Source organism: Thermobia domestica, chromosome 6 (genome assembly GCF_964235325.1).
Source record: "Thermobia domestica chromosome 6, izTheDome1.hap1.1, whole genome shotgun sequence".
Lineage (NCBI taxonomy): Eukaryota > Metazoa > Arthropoda > Insecta > Zygentoma > Lepismatidae > Thermobia > Thermobia domestica.
The window spans coordinates 41,183,992-41,202,336 of record NC_137459.1 but is presented as its reverse complement, the minus strand read 5'-3'; the positions used below and the strand labels follow the sequence as shown (position 1 = coordinate 41,202,336).

Genomic DNA, 18,345 nt, shown 5'->3' with positions numbered 1-18,345 from the left:
GAAAACTAAAGCATCATAGCCTACGCATTATACATTCCAACACCACATTGTTGTATATACGGGTTGAATATCTCTTAGGCGTTTGTTTCCTGGCCAAATACTGAAAAAGGAAGGATAACCATTTCTCCAGTCTAAGAAGAATCTTTATTTTTGGAGTGTTTTGCCCAATGAACACCATATATAACTGACATTATAATTAATTATGTATGTAACGTATTTGCTTATTACATACTGTATGCAAGGAGAAAGAAAACACTGATCATACATGACTTAGAAACTCCAACAGGAAGTAGGCTTAAATTTTGCAAACGGTGAAAGATATTGAGAAAAAATAATCAAAAAATCTCCCCTTTGTGATACTCCTTGCCGGTTTTTTTTTTTTTTTTTTCAAGACTTCTCTCACTTGTGTCTGTAAAGGGACATGTACAGATGATGTGAGGAATGAGAAGGATATTTATGCCCATATGCGAATGATGCGCTGTGTATAAAGCGCAGCTTCAGCTGGTCTATATATTAAAATCCTAGGTTTATATGTTTGTCTCCAACCCTTTCGACAATTAGATCTCGAAAACCACAAGTGCTAGAAACATGTCGTTTTCACTGGTCGATTCCAAATTTTTTTGTAGATTGTCCAGTTCTCACTCAAATTTTCGAAACTCGTGTCGTTATTGTTCTATTAAACATTTTAGGGACAGTTTTGAGCCCATAAGATTAACATTGTTGTAGGCCGAAACTACGATGTTAGGCAACCAGTAGAGAAGATACGTATGGCTCGTTGACGGACATTGCAGGCGCTTTGCTTAAATCTGAATGGCAAAACCTATTGCATGCTGGCAACTTCAAATGCTTCAAGAGAAGCAATGAGAAGTACTCGGATGGATATGGATTTATTAGAAAAAATACTTCCACTTGATATCGTGTTGCTTCTACAAATTTGCTCCAAAATCTATACACAGCAATTCACTTCCTTTGTGAGGTTCCTATCCTTCATTATGTGAGTAAAGGAGACATGCACAGTGGGAAGGAGATTCATGATCATAACAGAACGATGCGCTGAGTAGACAGCGCAGGTTCAGCTAGTCTGTATATTGGAATGCTAGGTTTATATGTTTGTCTCCAATCCTTTCGACAATGAGATCTCGAAAAACATAAGTGCGTCAAACGTGGCCATTTCACTGGTCGATTCCAAAGTTTGTGTTGAGTTGCCAGTTCTGATTCAAATTTTCATAAAGCTTGTCTTTATTTTTCTATTCCACATTTTAGGCGTCTTTTGACCCTATTAGTTTAATATTGCCACTAGGACGTTAAGGTTGATACCCTTCTGAAAGGCAACCAGCAGACGAGCTACGCATAGCGGGTTGGTGGACATTTCAGGCGTTTCGCGTTAATCTGAATGACAAAGACCATTGCAGGCTGGCAATTTCGAACGCTTAGATCAAAATGAGGAGTACTCGGATATGAAATTACAAGAAAAATATTTGTATTTGTATCGTCTATCATTCATCCAAGTTCGCCACACACACACATCTACATTCTATATATTAAAATACTACATTTGTATGTTTGTGTATAGCAATTCACTCCCTTTGAGGGTCTTCCTGTCCTTTACTTGTGTCCGTAGAGACTTGTACAAATATAACGAGAAGTGGGAAGGAGATTCATGCTCATATTAGAACTATGTGCTGTGTAAATAGCACAGGTTCAGCTATTAATAATAATAATAATTTCTAAATCCTAACAAGAAAAGTTGACAATAGCTGATTAGAATTTATCCATTAAAGTAATGTCGTAGTGCAAAGTTTTATGCAGTTTCAGATTTAAATAAATCTACTGGTGTATATGATACTTCACTGTATAACTTAGGAAGCCTGTAGAACAGAGAGCGTTGGACTATTTATAGTCTAGGTCGAGTTGTATGAAAAATACATGGGTTACGTGTTTGTGTGAATAGAATTCGGAAATACAATTCTGAGAGTAGTGTTTCGGATCTGAGTTGGCCATGTGTGAGTTCGTACAGATATTTGAGATCACTGATTTTATGATGTCAGGTAGTTGAATGTTTAGTGTTCGTAACAGTTCGTGCTGTGTCATCGCACGTGTGCGAGGTACTCTGAAACAAGCTATTTCTAAGAAGAAATTTAGAACTGAGTTTAGCCGAGATAGGTTTGTTAGTTGACATTGTCGAGATAGGTCAACAATATTCTATTTTTTTTTAAATAGCCCAGTTTCAATTAGTATTAAGTAAAATATGAAACGCATATTCCAATATTTTCTTCATTTAAAAAATCAAGAATATTAGATATCGTACCAGATCAACTGAACTCATCCGATCGGGATGAAACTTGGCATGATGATGAACCTTTACCTACTGTATAAGTCTGTGAAATATTAGATTGCACAGGCTTTTAGTTCCCGAGTTCTGGGCTGTCAAATTTTGTCATCTTCGATAAAAGAAGTCATACACGGAACTCGTCAGATCGGGATGAAACTTCACTTGATGAGGCCTTCACCTGCTGTATAAGCTTGTGAAATACTATCTGCGGGCTTCTGGTTCTCGAGCTATGTGCGGTCAAAATTTGAATTATATTTTTGAAAACAAAAAGTCATTCACCCAACTCATCCGATCTGGATCAAACTTAGCATCATGGTAGGCTCCACTTCCCTAGAATTATGTCGTTCTGGTTTTTAGTTCCCGAGTAATGTGTGGTCAAATTTTGGGTAACATTTTCCAATAAAAAAGGATCAATCGAACTCATCGGGGATCTAAATCAAACTTGGCGTGGTAGTAGGCTCTGAATTCGATACAAACGTGAGTGCAGACTTGGTTCATAAGTTATGCTCTAAATCAGTAAATTGAGTATAACTAAATGTAATGAACACTATTTAAGGAACAATTAAAGGTCAATCTTCGACAGAAAAAAATAATAAATACTGTTTAAATAGCCTTGGAGAAGAAGAAAGTAAAATGAAGGTCGAAAATGAAATCTTTGAATTTTAAGTCCCACCGTTATACCGTGTAGGCTACAGGAGACTGTGATGATGACAAATGAATAAATTGGTGGAATGAAGAGAATGGGAGGAAACAGGAAAACCCACGCTTACGGTATTTGTCCACCACAAAATCCACTTGGCGCGATCAGGGACCCAGTGCACCAGAGAGGAACATTTTACCACTGAGTCAACTCGGCCCCCAAAATGAAGGTCGATTTCTTACTACTGTGTGTTTTCTCACTAGTTATATACTGTAAACAAACAAGAACTTCAGGAGGATTTGCCTGGGATGCAGAATTAGAACAAACCTGGACACGTAGTTACTTTAACCGTGACCAAGGTTCTTGACCTAGTCTACACCCATATTTTCCATGACATGTCCCATACTACAGAAAATTTTCAATTTCGTCATTGTGCAGACCTCCAATAACCCCTCTCCGCTTCAACGTCTGTCCTTAATTAAAGTGTTATTATATAATTTGTACATATTCATCCTTCATTTGATTTTTTTTAAAAATAAAATATATCACAAGAATAGTATCAACGAAACTCTTGACTAAGCTTTGTGTGATAATAGCAGAGGTGCAGTGGATCGTGAATCAACAGGACGTGACAAACTGCAACCCACTCTGCTCAGTGCATTGTAGACAGCATCTTCTGAACACTGGGGAATTTGTCTACGTTTTCGATTTAAGGCCTCCATTTTTCTTCTTTTTTTCATTTCTTCCTATTTAACTAACTAACTAACTAACTCTACGGCCTATGGAACCCGCAGGTTCAGTGCCGCGTTCACAAAAGCTCTCCACTGACTTCTATCCTTAGCTAATTGCATCCAGTTTCTACTTTGTATTCCTATCTCTACGAGATCCATCTTAATATTATCCTCCCATCTGCGCCTAGGTCTTCCTAATGGTCGTTTTCCTATGGGTCTTCCAGTCAAGACTTTGAAAGCGTTTCTACTTTCTTCCATTCTAGCTACATGACCTGCCCACCTAAGCCTCCTAGACTTGACGACCCTAACAATGTTGGGTAAACCGTATAAATTATGTAGTTCCTCGTTATGAAGTTTCCGCCATTCCCCATTCCCGTTCCTCTTGGGTCCGAATATTCTTCTCAGGATCTTGTTCTCAAATACTTTCAGTCTATGTTCTTCCCTCAGAGTAAGTGACCATGTTTCGCAACCATACAGAACAATAGGCATGATTATCGTTTTATATATTTTAAGCTTCAAATTCTTCGACAGAATTCGCGACGACAAGAGATTTTGAACCGAATAGTAACACGAATTCCCTGCTTTTAGTCGACATTTCCTATTTACTTTTCAATTAGATGGGTATTCCTAATTGAAAAAAGAACTTCAGACACTTTTGGATATTCATATTTGTAATTATAATAATAGCGATAGGACTTACTATTTGGGTTTCGAGAGAGTCGAATTTTAAGTTTTTTTTTTTTTTTTTTTTAACATTGGCCTACTTTATCTTGATTTAAGACTTCCAAATTTCATCCTATTTCCCACTGAAAAGTATCTGTAATTCAACAAGGAAATAATTATATATGATAATTAAATTTAAATTCGTCGTAATATTGCCCATGACAAACACTGTATCATTTTATATCGTAAAGGTATCGTAACAGAACGGTGCTTGAGTGATTGACCGTAGAAATTCAAACTCCGATTAGTGATAATTTCCCAGCCTTCTTTTATTACAAGTGTAAACTCTTTAGTCAACGAAAGGGAGGACGTAGATCATGTGTCAGAGTTGATGATGGGTTTTGGTGAGTGATGTCGCAGAGTGGGTCACAGTGGGTGGTGGATCATATGTTAAGTTTTCATTGCCGCATGCAATCTCTGCATGGTAGACCTTGAAAAGCTAAGCAAGTATAAAATATTATGGTATGTGGGATCTTAGTTCGTGAGCTGTGGACCATTACATTTGATGTTTATATCTAGCTAATTTTCGACAGAAAATTTGTAATTGCTACTTAGAACAAGAATACACAGAAGAAACCTAATATTAATATGAGATATAATAAAGGAAGCAATGAGGCGGTTGTTAGTTAGGTTTTGAATGCAGTTTGTACTTTAGAGATTTACTTAAAAAAGAAAAAAAAATGATGGACGAAGTTTTTCAGAAATAGCCTCTCGTATTACACTTTCTAAGTTATGACCTGATTTAATTCGCAGTTATTTAGTCTCCCATGAATTTTCGATGATGCACTGCGCATAATGATCCCTCCTGATTGCGGATATCCTTGTAGTTGCTGTTAAGAAATTAAGTCATATGTAAAAATAAATAAATAAATAAAACATTATCTAGTTCATCTTGATCTCACAATTGCAAAGCAGTATTCGTTGCTTGTTCCTATGAGTTCTCTTCGCGGTGACAGAGATGGTGGGTGTCGAGCTTTTTATTTAGATGTGTACGTTGGTGACATCGTCACATCTTACAGCGGCAGACACGTTGTCAGACTCCCGATTCTAAAATTAGCCCAACGGAGGAGGCAAAGAACTCCTGGCTCATTATCGTTACTTTGTATCTACACAACATTTTCTTTTTCTTTTGCTCCTCACTATTGTTCCTTGTGATTTTCTCTTATTATGTTCTGTGAAGTGCATGACTCTTTTGTTGTTATGCGTTATGCTTGTATGTTATTGTCTTGTTACGAAAGTCTTCACTTTCGTGTCCATTTCCCTTTTATTGGCTCTGTGTTGGGGGTAAATGACCTAATGTCATTGAAACTTGCAGATGTTTCAAGTTTTCTTGTGCAAGGTTTCTTGCGCGTAGTTCGTACAACTTTTTTTTTTAACTCCAATGGCTTACGAAATACGTTAATATAACAAATATATACTGAATACAGTGACTTTGTGATGAACGCTTATTTCTATCGCGAAAAGTTAGTCAAATCCCATGCTGTATGGTGTTGTGACGGACAACAGCGTCTCCATTTGTTTTCCTGAATCTTACTTCTGTTTCCCACATTTCGTCTTCTTTCATTCCTGTCCTCTCCCGCAGAGAAAACACTAGTAAGGCTCGCGGTGGCTCAGTGGTAGAGAGCTCATGTCTGGTGCGTGGGGTTCTTGGTTCGAACCCAGCTGACTCCAAGTGGACTTTATTGTTGACGACACCGCGTGTTTTTTTCTCGGGACTCCCCCATTTCCTTCCACTTTCTTGATTCCATCATTTCATTCATTTCTCAGCATCACCGTATTTTTTCTATTATACACGGGATAATCGTGGGGCGTAAAACTGAAAGATTTTGAAAACTAGTAGGGGCGACCGAAACACTTTAAATTGAGTATTTCTTGAGCTCATCCTTTACCATTTTCTATCCCAACATGCAAGGTGTACAACTTTGTTTCCGCCGTTTTTCCCCCAAAATATGACACTTTAATGAAACAAATTGCTTCCCCAGGCATTATTCAAAGTATTGTCCATCGCTGGCCACTACTTTCTCCTATCTTTCGGGCAGCATACGAATGCCACGTCGAAAAAAATGTTTAATCTTTGGAAGCGATCCACGAATCTATCCACTTTTTAACTTCTTCATAAGATCGGAAATGTTGGTCAGCCAGGTCATGTGCCATTGATCGAAACAGGTGATAATCAGAGGGAGTGATGTCTGGAGAGTACGGCGGGTGGGGTAGGACTTCCCATCTTAAAGTTTCCAAGTACGTTTTGACCACTTTTGCAACGTGGGGTCGAGCGTTGTCGTGCTGCACAATCACTTTGTATTGCGGCCGTTTGTCCTTTAATGCTCGGCTCAAATGCATTAATTGCGTTCGATAACGATCACCTGTGATTGTTTCATTTGGTTTTAACAGCTCATAGTACACGACGACGAGCTGGTCCCACCAGATGCAGAGCACGATCTTGGAGCCATGAATATTCGGTTTGGCCGTCGACGTGGAAGCATGGCCGGGATATCCCCATGCTTTTTTTACGATTAGGGTTATCGTAATAAACCATTTTTTTTGTCCCCGGTCACAATGCGATGCAGAAATCCCTTCCGTTTTTGTCTCTGAAGCAACTGTTCACAAACACACAAACGCCGTTCAACATCTCTTGGTTTCAACTCATCCGGGACCCAAGTTCCTTCTTTCTGAATCATACCCATGGCTTTGAGCCGTTTTGGGTGTCTTGCTGTGCTTGCTGTGTCACTCCCAATGATCATGCCAATTCTTCTTGAGTTTGACGCGAGTCTTCACTCAGCAATGTCTCCAATTCTGCATCTTCGAAAACTTTGTCTTCCACTACTATGCCGGTCTTCGACGTTAAAGTCACCGTTCTTTCGCTAATAGCGTCCTCACCATAAGTACTTGAAAGCATTCGGTGAGACTCCACCGCAGTTTTCTTCATATTAAAACAAAAAAGTAGAACCTCCCGCAAATGGCGAGAATTTGGCTCTTAACCTGACATTTTCAATCGAGAACAACTTTACGATGCACACACAAATCGACTAATGCTTGAATGGGATTATGTTGACAGAGGTCCAAGCTAACTGCCTGACGTCTGCGATCTGTTTATTTCGACCGCTACCTACCGTTGTAGCCACCTATCAGAAAATGGCGAAAGCAAAGTTGTACACCTTGTAGATAATTCTGAAACCTCAAAGGAAGTATGCAAGATGTTTCATGGAAGTTGGGAGTCTTTTCTACGAAATTAAGCGAGAACAATCTGAGTTAAAATTGTTGATGAAATACTCCGCGTTTCTGCTAGTTCAACCCAAGCAATAGGCCTCGAACCGGGACTCCGTGCATTGAAGGTGTGCGCGTTAAGAATTATACCAGCGAGGAGGGTTGCATATTCAATTGATTTAGCTCTAAAATGTTTTTGTAAAAGCAAGCATGAGAAGCCACAGACTGATGTGTGTTACACTCGCTCTTCGTTATCTATTTCACTTGAATTCGAGATTTCAACATATTTACAAGTTTCATGGCCCCTATATACCGAAACAGTGATTTTTCAGTGTTTGTCCGTCTCTTCCAACGTAAATGTGTTCACTCGCGTAGACGACATACCGTTCAACGTATTTGCACCAAATTTTAAGCTTAAGGTTTTTGTCAGATTACCTAGGAGCTTATTTTGAATTTTCTTCCTACCCTCAAAATTAAGGGTAGCTTACTAAGGGGCGAAAATAGGAAATTCCAGTTTTCTCGAAAATGGCCGTAACAATGTTTAAATTTCATACGCTACTATTTCATGAACAACCATATTCTGATATGTCATTTCTCTGAGAAGAATCCATATATGATAGTTTACCCTTGAGGGTGTTTTTCTGGTCGATTTTCTCAAAAACGACTCAAGTGGTTTTGTCCATATTCCATAAATAAATATTTCGTTAGTAACATGACAATGTGGCATAATTCAGTTGTCCTGAAAATATTTAAACGTGATAGTTTACTCTTGTTTTTTTTTTACGAGCGATTTTTCTTAAACGACGGGCGATTCTGTTTATATTTGATAAATAAATATTCCGTTACTACCCAAAAAAAATATGGCATAAATGCGTTTATCCTGAAGAAAGAAAAAAAACAGACAAGGGGTATTTTAATCTTAGGTGTAAGTTTCTTCTTGGACGATTTTCTCCAAAGCGACTTCGGCAATTTTATCTTACTTCGTAAATAAATATTTCATTAATAAAATGATAATGTGACGTTACTCATTTCTCCTGAAAATCCACAAGCAGTAATTTACTCTTGAAGGTGTTTTTCAGGTGATTTTCTAAAAAAGAGTCTTAGTCAATTATCTTCGCGTTCTTGAAGAGTTTCATTTGTAACCTCACAATACACAATATGTGATTTTTCATGAAGCAACCAACAAGGATTAGTTTACTTTTGGAGGTAAGTTCCTGTTCAGATTTAAAAAAAAATAGGACGATTTTTTAATATTTCACGAATAACCTATAATGTGTAAATTAATTTTATGCAAATATCTACGAGTAGTAGTTTGCTTTTGGGATTGAGTTTCTTTCGGTTGAAGTTTCCTTCGAAAATGCTTATAATTTTGTGCTTATTTCACTAGTAAATGCGTCAGTTGCATAACGTTATTTAGTTTAAGAAATTGGATCGAGAAATTTTAGTGTGGTGACCGTTACCTTTTACTTCCAGCGAAGGCGTTGTTCTTAAGTTTATTCTTCCCGTGCATGCCAGCTAGCCTGCGAATCGATAGGAGTGGCAACTCCAAAGGTGTTGGTCTTCGTTATTTATTTCACACTTTCTTTCTTTTCTTTTTATTTCTTTTTTTTTTACTTTCAACGAAAGTGTAGGGACGGCAACACCAAGGGCATGACACGTTCCGATGGAAAGGGGTCACATTTACGGATCTTTATTATTACATTATCATTGAAATGTGTATTCTAAAGCCAGGTTGTCATTTCACAAGAATCTTGTAGCTGTCATTAAAAAAATCTTGCAACCCTACTATATTTCTCCCCATAAACATGTCTTGAAAAGGCATACTTTTTTTTTTCATCTTGCAAGGAGCCAAACCATGTGCAACTTTCTAGGTCGTCTTGCTTGCTACCTGCTATCGACCTTCCACTGACATAAAAAAAAAAAAAACAATTTTAGCGCTTCCGAAACGACAGATTCTTTTGGAAGGGAGGGGAAGCGCGCCAAAATACACGTTTTTAATGAGGAGGTTCACTATTTGTCCACTAGAGTGCAGTGCTGCATGTGTGGAGATATCCTCCTTCAAAAAGTTGTATGCGTAAACAGTAAATAAAAAAATGGGGTTGCAAGATTTTTTTAATGACAGCTACAATATTCTTGTAAAATATCCTGGCATAAAGCTAGGTTACCATGCTGCAATAATCTTGTAGCTGTCATTAAAAAATCTTGCAACCCTACAATATTTATCCATGTAAACATAATCTTGAAACGGACATGCAACATTTTTTCATTTTGCAAGGAGTCAAAGCATGTGCAACTGTCCGGGTCGTCTTGCGTGCTACCTGCTATCGTCCTCCCACTGACATATAAAGAAAAAAACAATTTCACCGCTTCCGAAATGACGAATTCTCTTGGACGGGGAGGGGAAGCGCGCCAGAATACTATTGGAGGTTGACTATTTGTCCACTAGTATGCAGTGCTGCATGGGTGGAGATATCTTTCTTGCTTTCAGAAAGTTGTAATGTGTAAACAGTAAATAAAAAAGTAGGATTGCAAGATTTTTAAATGGCAGCTACAAGATTCTTGCAGCATGGCAACCAAGCTTAATGGAGAAAGGGATTCACACAGACTTTTCGTAAACCTAATCCTCCCCCCCCCCCGTGAAGGCGGGACATTTCAGCTTGTATTATAAATATAGAAGTGAAGCTAGTTATTTAACTTACCACCATTACTTAGTTTCTTGCATCCGTTTTAAGTCCCAATATTAATAAAAAGGTTAATGGATATGTAACCGAATGATCTTTGTAGAATCGATTGAGCAATTGCAATGGAAGAAATAGGTTGTGCAGTGTTGGTAACATCAATTATTTTCCACTTCTTGAACAGGTTGAGTTCATTGTGCTGAGTAAAAGTGTTTAATTTCAATCATTTTGTATGTAACACATTGGATATATGATTGTGCAGTAACAAATTCGTGCGTCATATCAGAATTAAGGAGTGCCTTCAAAGTGAAAACTTAATGGAGGCTCGAAAGCCGGGGAATGAAGCGTGTTTAGCGCCACTGCCGATGTAGAACTCTAGAGGTGCCTTCGGAAACACGGTAGTAAAAGTTCATTATTCGCTAATTTTTCACTTGTGTTAGTTGTCGGTAACTTCTGGAGTCATGTGGTCAAAGCAATCGCTTGAATGCAATATTGTGTTGAGCAAATAAGTAAGTTCTGAGTCACTCTAGAGGACACAAATGTGTTTTCATTTATGGGTCTTGGTATATGTATCCAGCATCTGCAGTTACAGACGTGTACAAATTATTAGACTAAATGTCGATTCTTCAGGATTTTCGATGATTTTTTGTTTTTTCTCCATTTGTATTGTGTACAGTTGATATTTTTTTAAACCTAAAGTATGTTCTGGACTTTATATATACCTTGTCAATAGAAAGTAATGATCCTTTTTATTTCTTACTGTCAACAGTGGTAAGAAACTGGCAACAATGGTAAACAACTGTATCATTGTATACTTATATTAGCACATGTTGGCCCTTTCTTTATACGCCGTATTAAATTTGCTTTCAATGTTGTTATGTTTTTAATATTCCAAATAATAGTTTGATGTATATTAAGTGCAAATCACATGCATAAGTGCTTTCTTAAGTGTTATTTTTAGCTAAAGATCTGTGGGGGGGGGGGGGAAGTATTGAAATTTCTTTCGTTCTGTATTTTGAGCTTTAGTGAAAGTGACAATTACGGGCAAAATCAAAGACATATCACCAGCTAAAATTGCATTAAATGAATAACTAGTGCACGAAAAACGTTACACAAGCAAGAAATAGCTAGGAAACTGTCTATTTCTCAAAACACAGCCAGTCGAATAAGTCGGGCATTGAAGCTCGGTGCATCATATACACAAAACCGCTCAGGTAAATGTCGACATAAACCGAAAATCAGTCCTCTTGTTCAAAGGAAACTACTACAGATGGCCAAATCGAATAGAAGAGCTACTAGCAAGGATTTGTCAAATCAGTAAAAGGCGTACGGATGTCACATATCTTCATCTACAGCGAGAAGACAATTATGTGCAGCGGGCTTACCAGCGCGAAGGCCCTGCACAAAGGCGAAGTTAACCCCAGCAGTGGTAAAGAAGAGGTTGTAATGGGCAAAGGAAATGAAAAATAGATTCAAGGATGACTGGAGCAAGGTAAAGTACCAAACTTTACATATTTATCTTGTATATGTTGTCAATTGGGGCAGGGCCGTGCCGTGGAAAATCAGCGCCCGGGGCGAGGGTATAAGACGGCGCCCCATACATATATTCCAAGCAATTTTTCCTATCCTTTTTCCTTTTTTCTCCCTAATTTTTCGCCCCCTTACTTCGGCGCCCAGGGCCGTCGCCCCGCTCCCCCCCGCGGCACGGCCATGAATTGGGGCATCTTTGGGAGGTTGTAGTACACTTGAATATTTTTTAACCTTATTGTACAAGGGTTTACGGGAGTTGCTTTCCCGAATATGATGCTTGGTTTATGATAAAATTTAAAATCAATACACTGATATACATTATACTATTTCCAGGCATGTTTCTCTGATGAATAAATATTTTCCATAAGTGAGGAAAGTACCCAATATGTATGCAGGACGTCAGATGAAACATTTTCACCAAACTGTGTTTCCCCAAACAGTAAAGCACCCAACGTCAGTCATGGTCTGGAGCTGTATGTCAGTGTATGGTGCTGGCAGACTGTATCTCGTGAAAGGAATGATGAATCAAAATTAATATCTAAAGGTGCTAGAACCACAAATGAAGGAATGGTTTCCGGATGGGAACTTTTTTTATATGCATGATGGAGCCCCATACCATAAAGCAATGACTGTAACTAATTTTCTGAGGGGAAATGGTGTTCAGGTTCTGATCATGGCCAGGAAATTGTCTCGACTTAAACCCTATCGAAAACTTGTGGGCTATTGTTAAGAAAAAAGTGAAAAGAGAAAGAATAACCATCAAGATTGATCTCATCGCAGCATTTATCAGAATATGGCATCGCGATGAGGAAGTGAAATATACTTGTGTAAAATTAATGAAAAGTATGAGAAAGGGTATAGAAATGGTAATAAAATCGAAAGGAATACGTACAAAGTACTAACAGGTTGTAACAAGGTGAAAGAACGCAGCAATTCAGGATTTATTTACAATTATGTTTAAGATTCTTCATTTTTCCAACTTTAGTCTAATAATTTGCACACGTCTGTAGTATAAAAATTGGAATTATCTTTTTAAAAAATCGGAAGCTATAAACTCAGAGCAAAACACAGTAAATGGTGGTGTGTTGTTTGCCTCAGAGTCGTTTGTCACGACTCGATTTTGGTGTTATTTGCTACGATTTTCCCACAGTATTTGCATCCCGATTTTATCATCTTATTATTGTGAAGATTCGCACACACCTGGAATAAAAGGATCACTAGGCACCTCTGTTTTTGATCCCCTGGAACAAGTGGTAAGTGTTCTTGGCTTTGGGTCGAAATAGGTCTCATTAGATTTGCTGCTGAAGAGAACATTAAGCTCCAAACAAACGAACACGAACATCATTAATAGCACAATAGCTTAGTAAATTGATATAATAGCATTTTCTCTTTTAACGGAGTTCTGAACATCACCTGTTACATAATGTTCTGTTTTCCATTTTAAATACAGCTTAGTCTTCCAGTGGGCGTAAAACTCTCAGAACACCTAGGGTGAGTGGGGGAGGGTGACAAAAATGACCGATATTAGTGTTGAATCCATAGCTTTCGAGGTCAGTCGGATGAATAGTGGCACTCCCAATACCATTTACTTCTAAGTTTACCTCCCTTTTTCACTCCTGGTGAAGGATAATAACTTGTAAAAATGATCAAAAGCGACTAACATTAGTGTTGAATCCATAGTTTCGGGGTCTCTAGGTTTGTTGGTGGCAGTACTGACGCCCTTCAAGTCCAATTTTAGCCCCCAGAATGTGTAAAAGTGGGAGGGGTGACAAAAAAGATTTTTAAAAAGTTTAGATATCTATTAGTTTCAAATTTACACTTTTTTGGGGTCACTGGGATGAATAGTGGTAATCCAGGTGGCTTTTAAGTCATAGTTCAGTACCCATTCTTACCTTTGGAGGAGGAATTGTAACATGTAAAAATAATCGAAAGCTACCTACTTAGTTTCGAATCCATAGTTTTCGGGGTTCTTAAGTTGATTGGTAACAGTTTCGATGCCGTTCAAGTTCACTTCCCAGTTTGATTAAGACCCAAACATTTTTTGGGGATCATGGGAAGTAGGGAACATGTAAAAATAATCAAAAATGACCTCCTACATTAGTATGTAATTCGTATTGTTTAGGGTCGCGAGACAAATAGTGAAACTTTGGTGCCGTTAAGGCTCAGGTTTAACTCCCGTTAGCACCTTTAGGGGATGACATGTAAAAATAATCGCGAATGATCAGCATTAAGTGATGAATTTGTAGTTCGTGGTGTCGCTGAGATAGTCACACTTCCGATAGCGCTAAATTACAAGCTAGCCTCTATTGGCAAGGAGTTGAGAAAGGATGAAAAAATAAAATGTCTCAAATTACCCAGATTAGTGTCAAATTCATAGTTTTCTGGGTCGCTGAGCTGCAGGTGACAATGCAAATGATACAGGCATTGCTTTTACATCTCTCTCATAGCTGTATCCAGTGTAACTCGAGAACGTCTGGAGCAGTTAACCGATATTGGTAAACATATGACTTACAATGTGAGTAAGATACCCCAAGAGGTGGGAGTTGGATGACATGTAAAAATAATCCAAAACGACCGATATTGGTGATAAGTGTGCAATCCGTAGCTCTCGGGGTCGCAGAAATGAGGACTGATGCTTCCAATTCCAGTTTTAAGTCCAGGGTCAGTCCTATCTTCAGATGCGTGGGAGAAGGGGTTAGTAGTGTCAAATCATAGTTTTGGGGGCCGTGTGAACGGCTTACCCATTTGAAATGATTTTAGAAACATAGTTAATACCCACCTTAAGCTTTTTTTTTTTTTTAATGATTACAGGGTGTATTCTGTTGGGGTAGCATGTTTCAAAATTTGTGCCAAAAGTAGAGTATTTTCTGCATTTTTATTATACTTTAACTGAAATAAGGATTCTAAGAGGAAAGGGAATTCAAATATTTTTCCATAAACCTATTCACCCCGTACGAAGATCGAGTATTTCAGATAGTAATAATGTAAAAAAACAAAAAAACAAAAAAACATGATTCCCTACGTTTCATCTCCTTTGGATATTCACTTTAATCCGATTAATAATCCTGTAAACTTTCTCAAAAATATGAGTTTGCTCGCTTGCACCATCTGCACCACAGTAGGACCAGGTTTACTTCCAGAAAATTTTGTCCGAAAGTAGGGCAGATAAAAAGCTAGGGTGGCTGCACTAGAACATTATTTGATAAAGGATGTGCCGTACACAAGAGTGATATGTAAAAGTGATTTTACTTATTTTGACTCCTGGGGAGCGGTTGACTAACTCCGAGCCCCAAGTATGGAAAGAAGTAAGAAAACAAGAAACCTTACTTCCTCATTTTGGAAACTGCAATTCTAAGTCCTTAAATCGATGCTGGACTCGTTTCTCTTCCAGCTTTTCCGAGAATCAGCACCCAGAATCCGTTATCACTAATAAAGGAATCATAAAGCATTAAGGTGTCTTGAAACAGATTAACAACAAGATGACTTTTGAAGTGTTCTTCCTTACCCCAATCCAGCTTTTGTATACAGGGTGGCGCAGGAAAACGGTAAATTTTGAACGTTAGAGTTGGCAACACTGTAGTGCCAGCAGTTGTTCGGAACCGATGCGTAGTCTTAGTGGACCTGTTGCTATATAGTATTCATGCAGCATTATAGTGGTGCGGAAGTGTTATCGCTGTGAGAGCGTCTTTCAAGAAGGATGATGATGTGACTGCTGCGCAAAGGGTATTTCGACAGCATTACCAATTAGGACGTCATGGACATGTCCCATTTGTTCATGCGAATACAACGTGGGTGCGTACTTTTGAAGAAACTGGTTCAGCCTTGAAAAAGAGCCTCTCGATGATATTTATAATCACTTTTTCATGCATATGCCTATCGAGGTAGCTAGTGACACGTTTAGTTTCCTCTGTAAGTTCTTGCACAGTTCTAGGTTTGGTTACGTAAACCCATGATTGCAGAAACTCTAAAAGAAAGTCACTAACAGTCTGTACAACACTCATTATTTCTGTACTGAGGTTTCACAGTCAAAATTCGCTGTTCCTTTGTGTAACACTCCGTGTTGACTAAGTTGCGAAATGAACTGACAGTGATAAAATTTCAGTGTTTCCAGGTGGAATTAAATTCGACATTCTTCAATCGGAATATTTACCTGTTGTAAGCATGTAAAAACTAGTTTCCATATTCTAAAAGCATAGCATTTATTGGGCATATTAAATATGGCGTTCTTGTTGGGACACCCTCTATGTTCTGAATTGCCACAAATTGTATACATGATTGGGTACATACATCAACCGATCAATGAACTATAATCACCTGCGTAATACTAAGTCCGTATTTTGCTTTCCGTACAGCTACGTTCCGACGTAATAGATATACAGTGGCTCAATAAAGAAGTCGGACATATACATACTTACACATTCCAAGAGGAATAAACATTCCAAGAGTATTCTACAGAGAACAAAAAATATATTTTAATTACTCTATATTATTTACTTATGAAAAATAGAAACATCAATGACAAAACTCAATTTCATGACTATAAAAAATACCAAAAGTGAAAACATGGCGTAAATCCATGCCAAAAAAGAACTCGGACACTTAATTTGTAGCAAATTTTAGAATGTTATTAGATATTTTTAATATTTTGTAGTCAATCTTTAGTTTTCACGATCGCTTTCAATCTTTCTGGCATGAATTTTACAAGTTTTTTGCAGAAGGAAGGATCACCTTTTGACTATTCAGTCTGAAGTGCTGATTCCAAGTCTTCCTTTGTTCTAATAGTACGATATTTTAACTGGTTTTCCAAATAAGCCCATAAGTGCTCAATAACATTAACAGCAGGAGATTGCGGGGGTGTTTCCAGCACGTGCGGACAATTATACAGGAGCCACAAACGCATATTGAGTGCTTTGTGCTTGTGATCGTTATCCTGGTACTACTGGAAGTTCTCTATTATTTCCAATGTTTCAGTATTTTGTACCACATTTTGCTTCAGAATGTTTAAATACTTTAGTTGGTCCATAATACCATCGATTACACAAAGTTTATCTGGACCAGCACAGGACATACAGCCCCAAACCATTACTGATACACCTCTATGTTTCACAGTGGAACGTAGATTACTCGCTCTGAGTTCTCCATTAGGTTTTCGCCAGATATAACATGTATTATCTGAGCGAAACAAATTAAATTTGTTTTCGTCCGCGAATAACACATTGCTCCTAAACGAAAAAATCTTTATTTTTATAATCTTTTTCAAAACTAAGTCTCTTTTGCCTATTGCACTTGCTCACGAACGGTATTTTACGGGCTACTCTTCAATGTAGATTGCTTTTCTTGAAACAAATCGTATCGTTTCGGGATGCAAACGTTTATTAAGATGTTCTGATACTTCTTTGGCCAGTTTAGAACACTTGTTTTGGAGTTTATATTAACTTATAGTACAATCCATCGCTCGTCTGACTTTGAAAACACTCTAGATCTACCACTTTTTGGTGTATTTTCCACTGATTTTGTTGATTTAAAACGTCTAATAATATCATGAACTGTGGGGAGTGACCAATCAACTATTTCCACAGTATGATGAACTGATTTTTCCTCTCCCTAATGTTTTTGAAAAAGTTCTCTTACTGCTAAAGATGTTTGCCCACGTTGACTTCCCATTTTAACTTTTAAACACACAGTTTCATCCACGTAAAAACAGTACGGCTTCAACTCGCTTCATTTGGACATCTAAAAGTGTCAAGTAGACAAACTCTTGGAAATTCCCCTATTAAGCCCAAAAAAGAAAGAGAGTGGTGCTGCCTGTCCGAGTTCTTTTTTGACATGAATTTTCGCTGTATTTTCATTTTTTGTATTTTTTGTAGTCACGAAATTAAGTTTTGTCATTAATGTTTCTATTTTCCATAAGTAAATAATATAGAGTACCTAAAATATATTTTTTGTTCTTTGAAGCGTACTCTTGGATTGTCTATTCTCTCTTGAATGTGTGAATATGTATATGTCCGACTTCTTTATTGAGCCACTGTATATTGAGATTTTGGTAGTCGTCCGTCCGCTGGTGTAATCAACCAAGCTGCGTTGCCAAGGTGACTAGGAAGTATCTCAAGGAACTGAATGACCAATTCCTTACGTTCCACAGATTGAGATTCGCAGGGTTTGGGAGCCATTTAAGATGCTGAAAGTGTGTCCTGTGTTCCTCGAACCATTCGTGCACAGGTAGTCGTCTTGGAAAATAGAATCGCCATAGAAAATAGATGCAAATTGGTCAAATGTACCTAGTCTTCCCAGGCCCGTATTTATATATTGTGCGCCCCTGTGCTCTAAATAATCCCCCCGAAAACTACCAATATTAGAGTTTCATTCACAGTTTGTGGGGTCACTGAGATGAATAGTGACAGTTTTAATCCCATTCAACTTTAGGGTCATACTCCACTCCCCAGGGAGGGGGCAACATTTTAAAAGTGATTGAAAACGACAGATATTAATATTGAATTCATAGTTTTC

At 37.9% G+C, this 18,345-nt stretch overlaps 1 protein-coding gene across 3 annotated transcripts in view; it reads left to right on the top strand.

Annotated features, from left to right (window-relative positions):
• Positions 1-18,345, top strand: part of LOC145687959 (ubiquitin-like modifier-activating enzyme 1) — a 163,155-nt gene that overhangs the window by 30,615 nt on the left and 114,195 nt on the right. The window contains exon 1 of one of the 3 annotated variants that reach the window (XM_081761565.1): positions 15,501-15,630. The exons of the other annotated variants lie outside the window; for them this stretch is intronic. The gene's annotated coding sequence lies outside the window, so the exon portion shown is untranslated. Of the gene's footprint in view, positions 1-15,500; positions 15,631-18,345 lie in introns of those variants that run through there. 3 annotated transcript variants of the gene reach the window in all.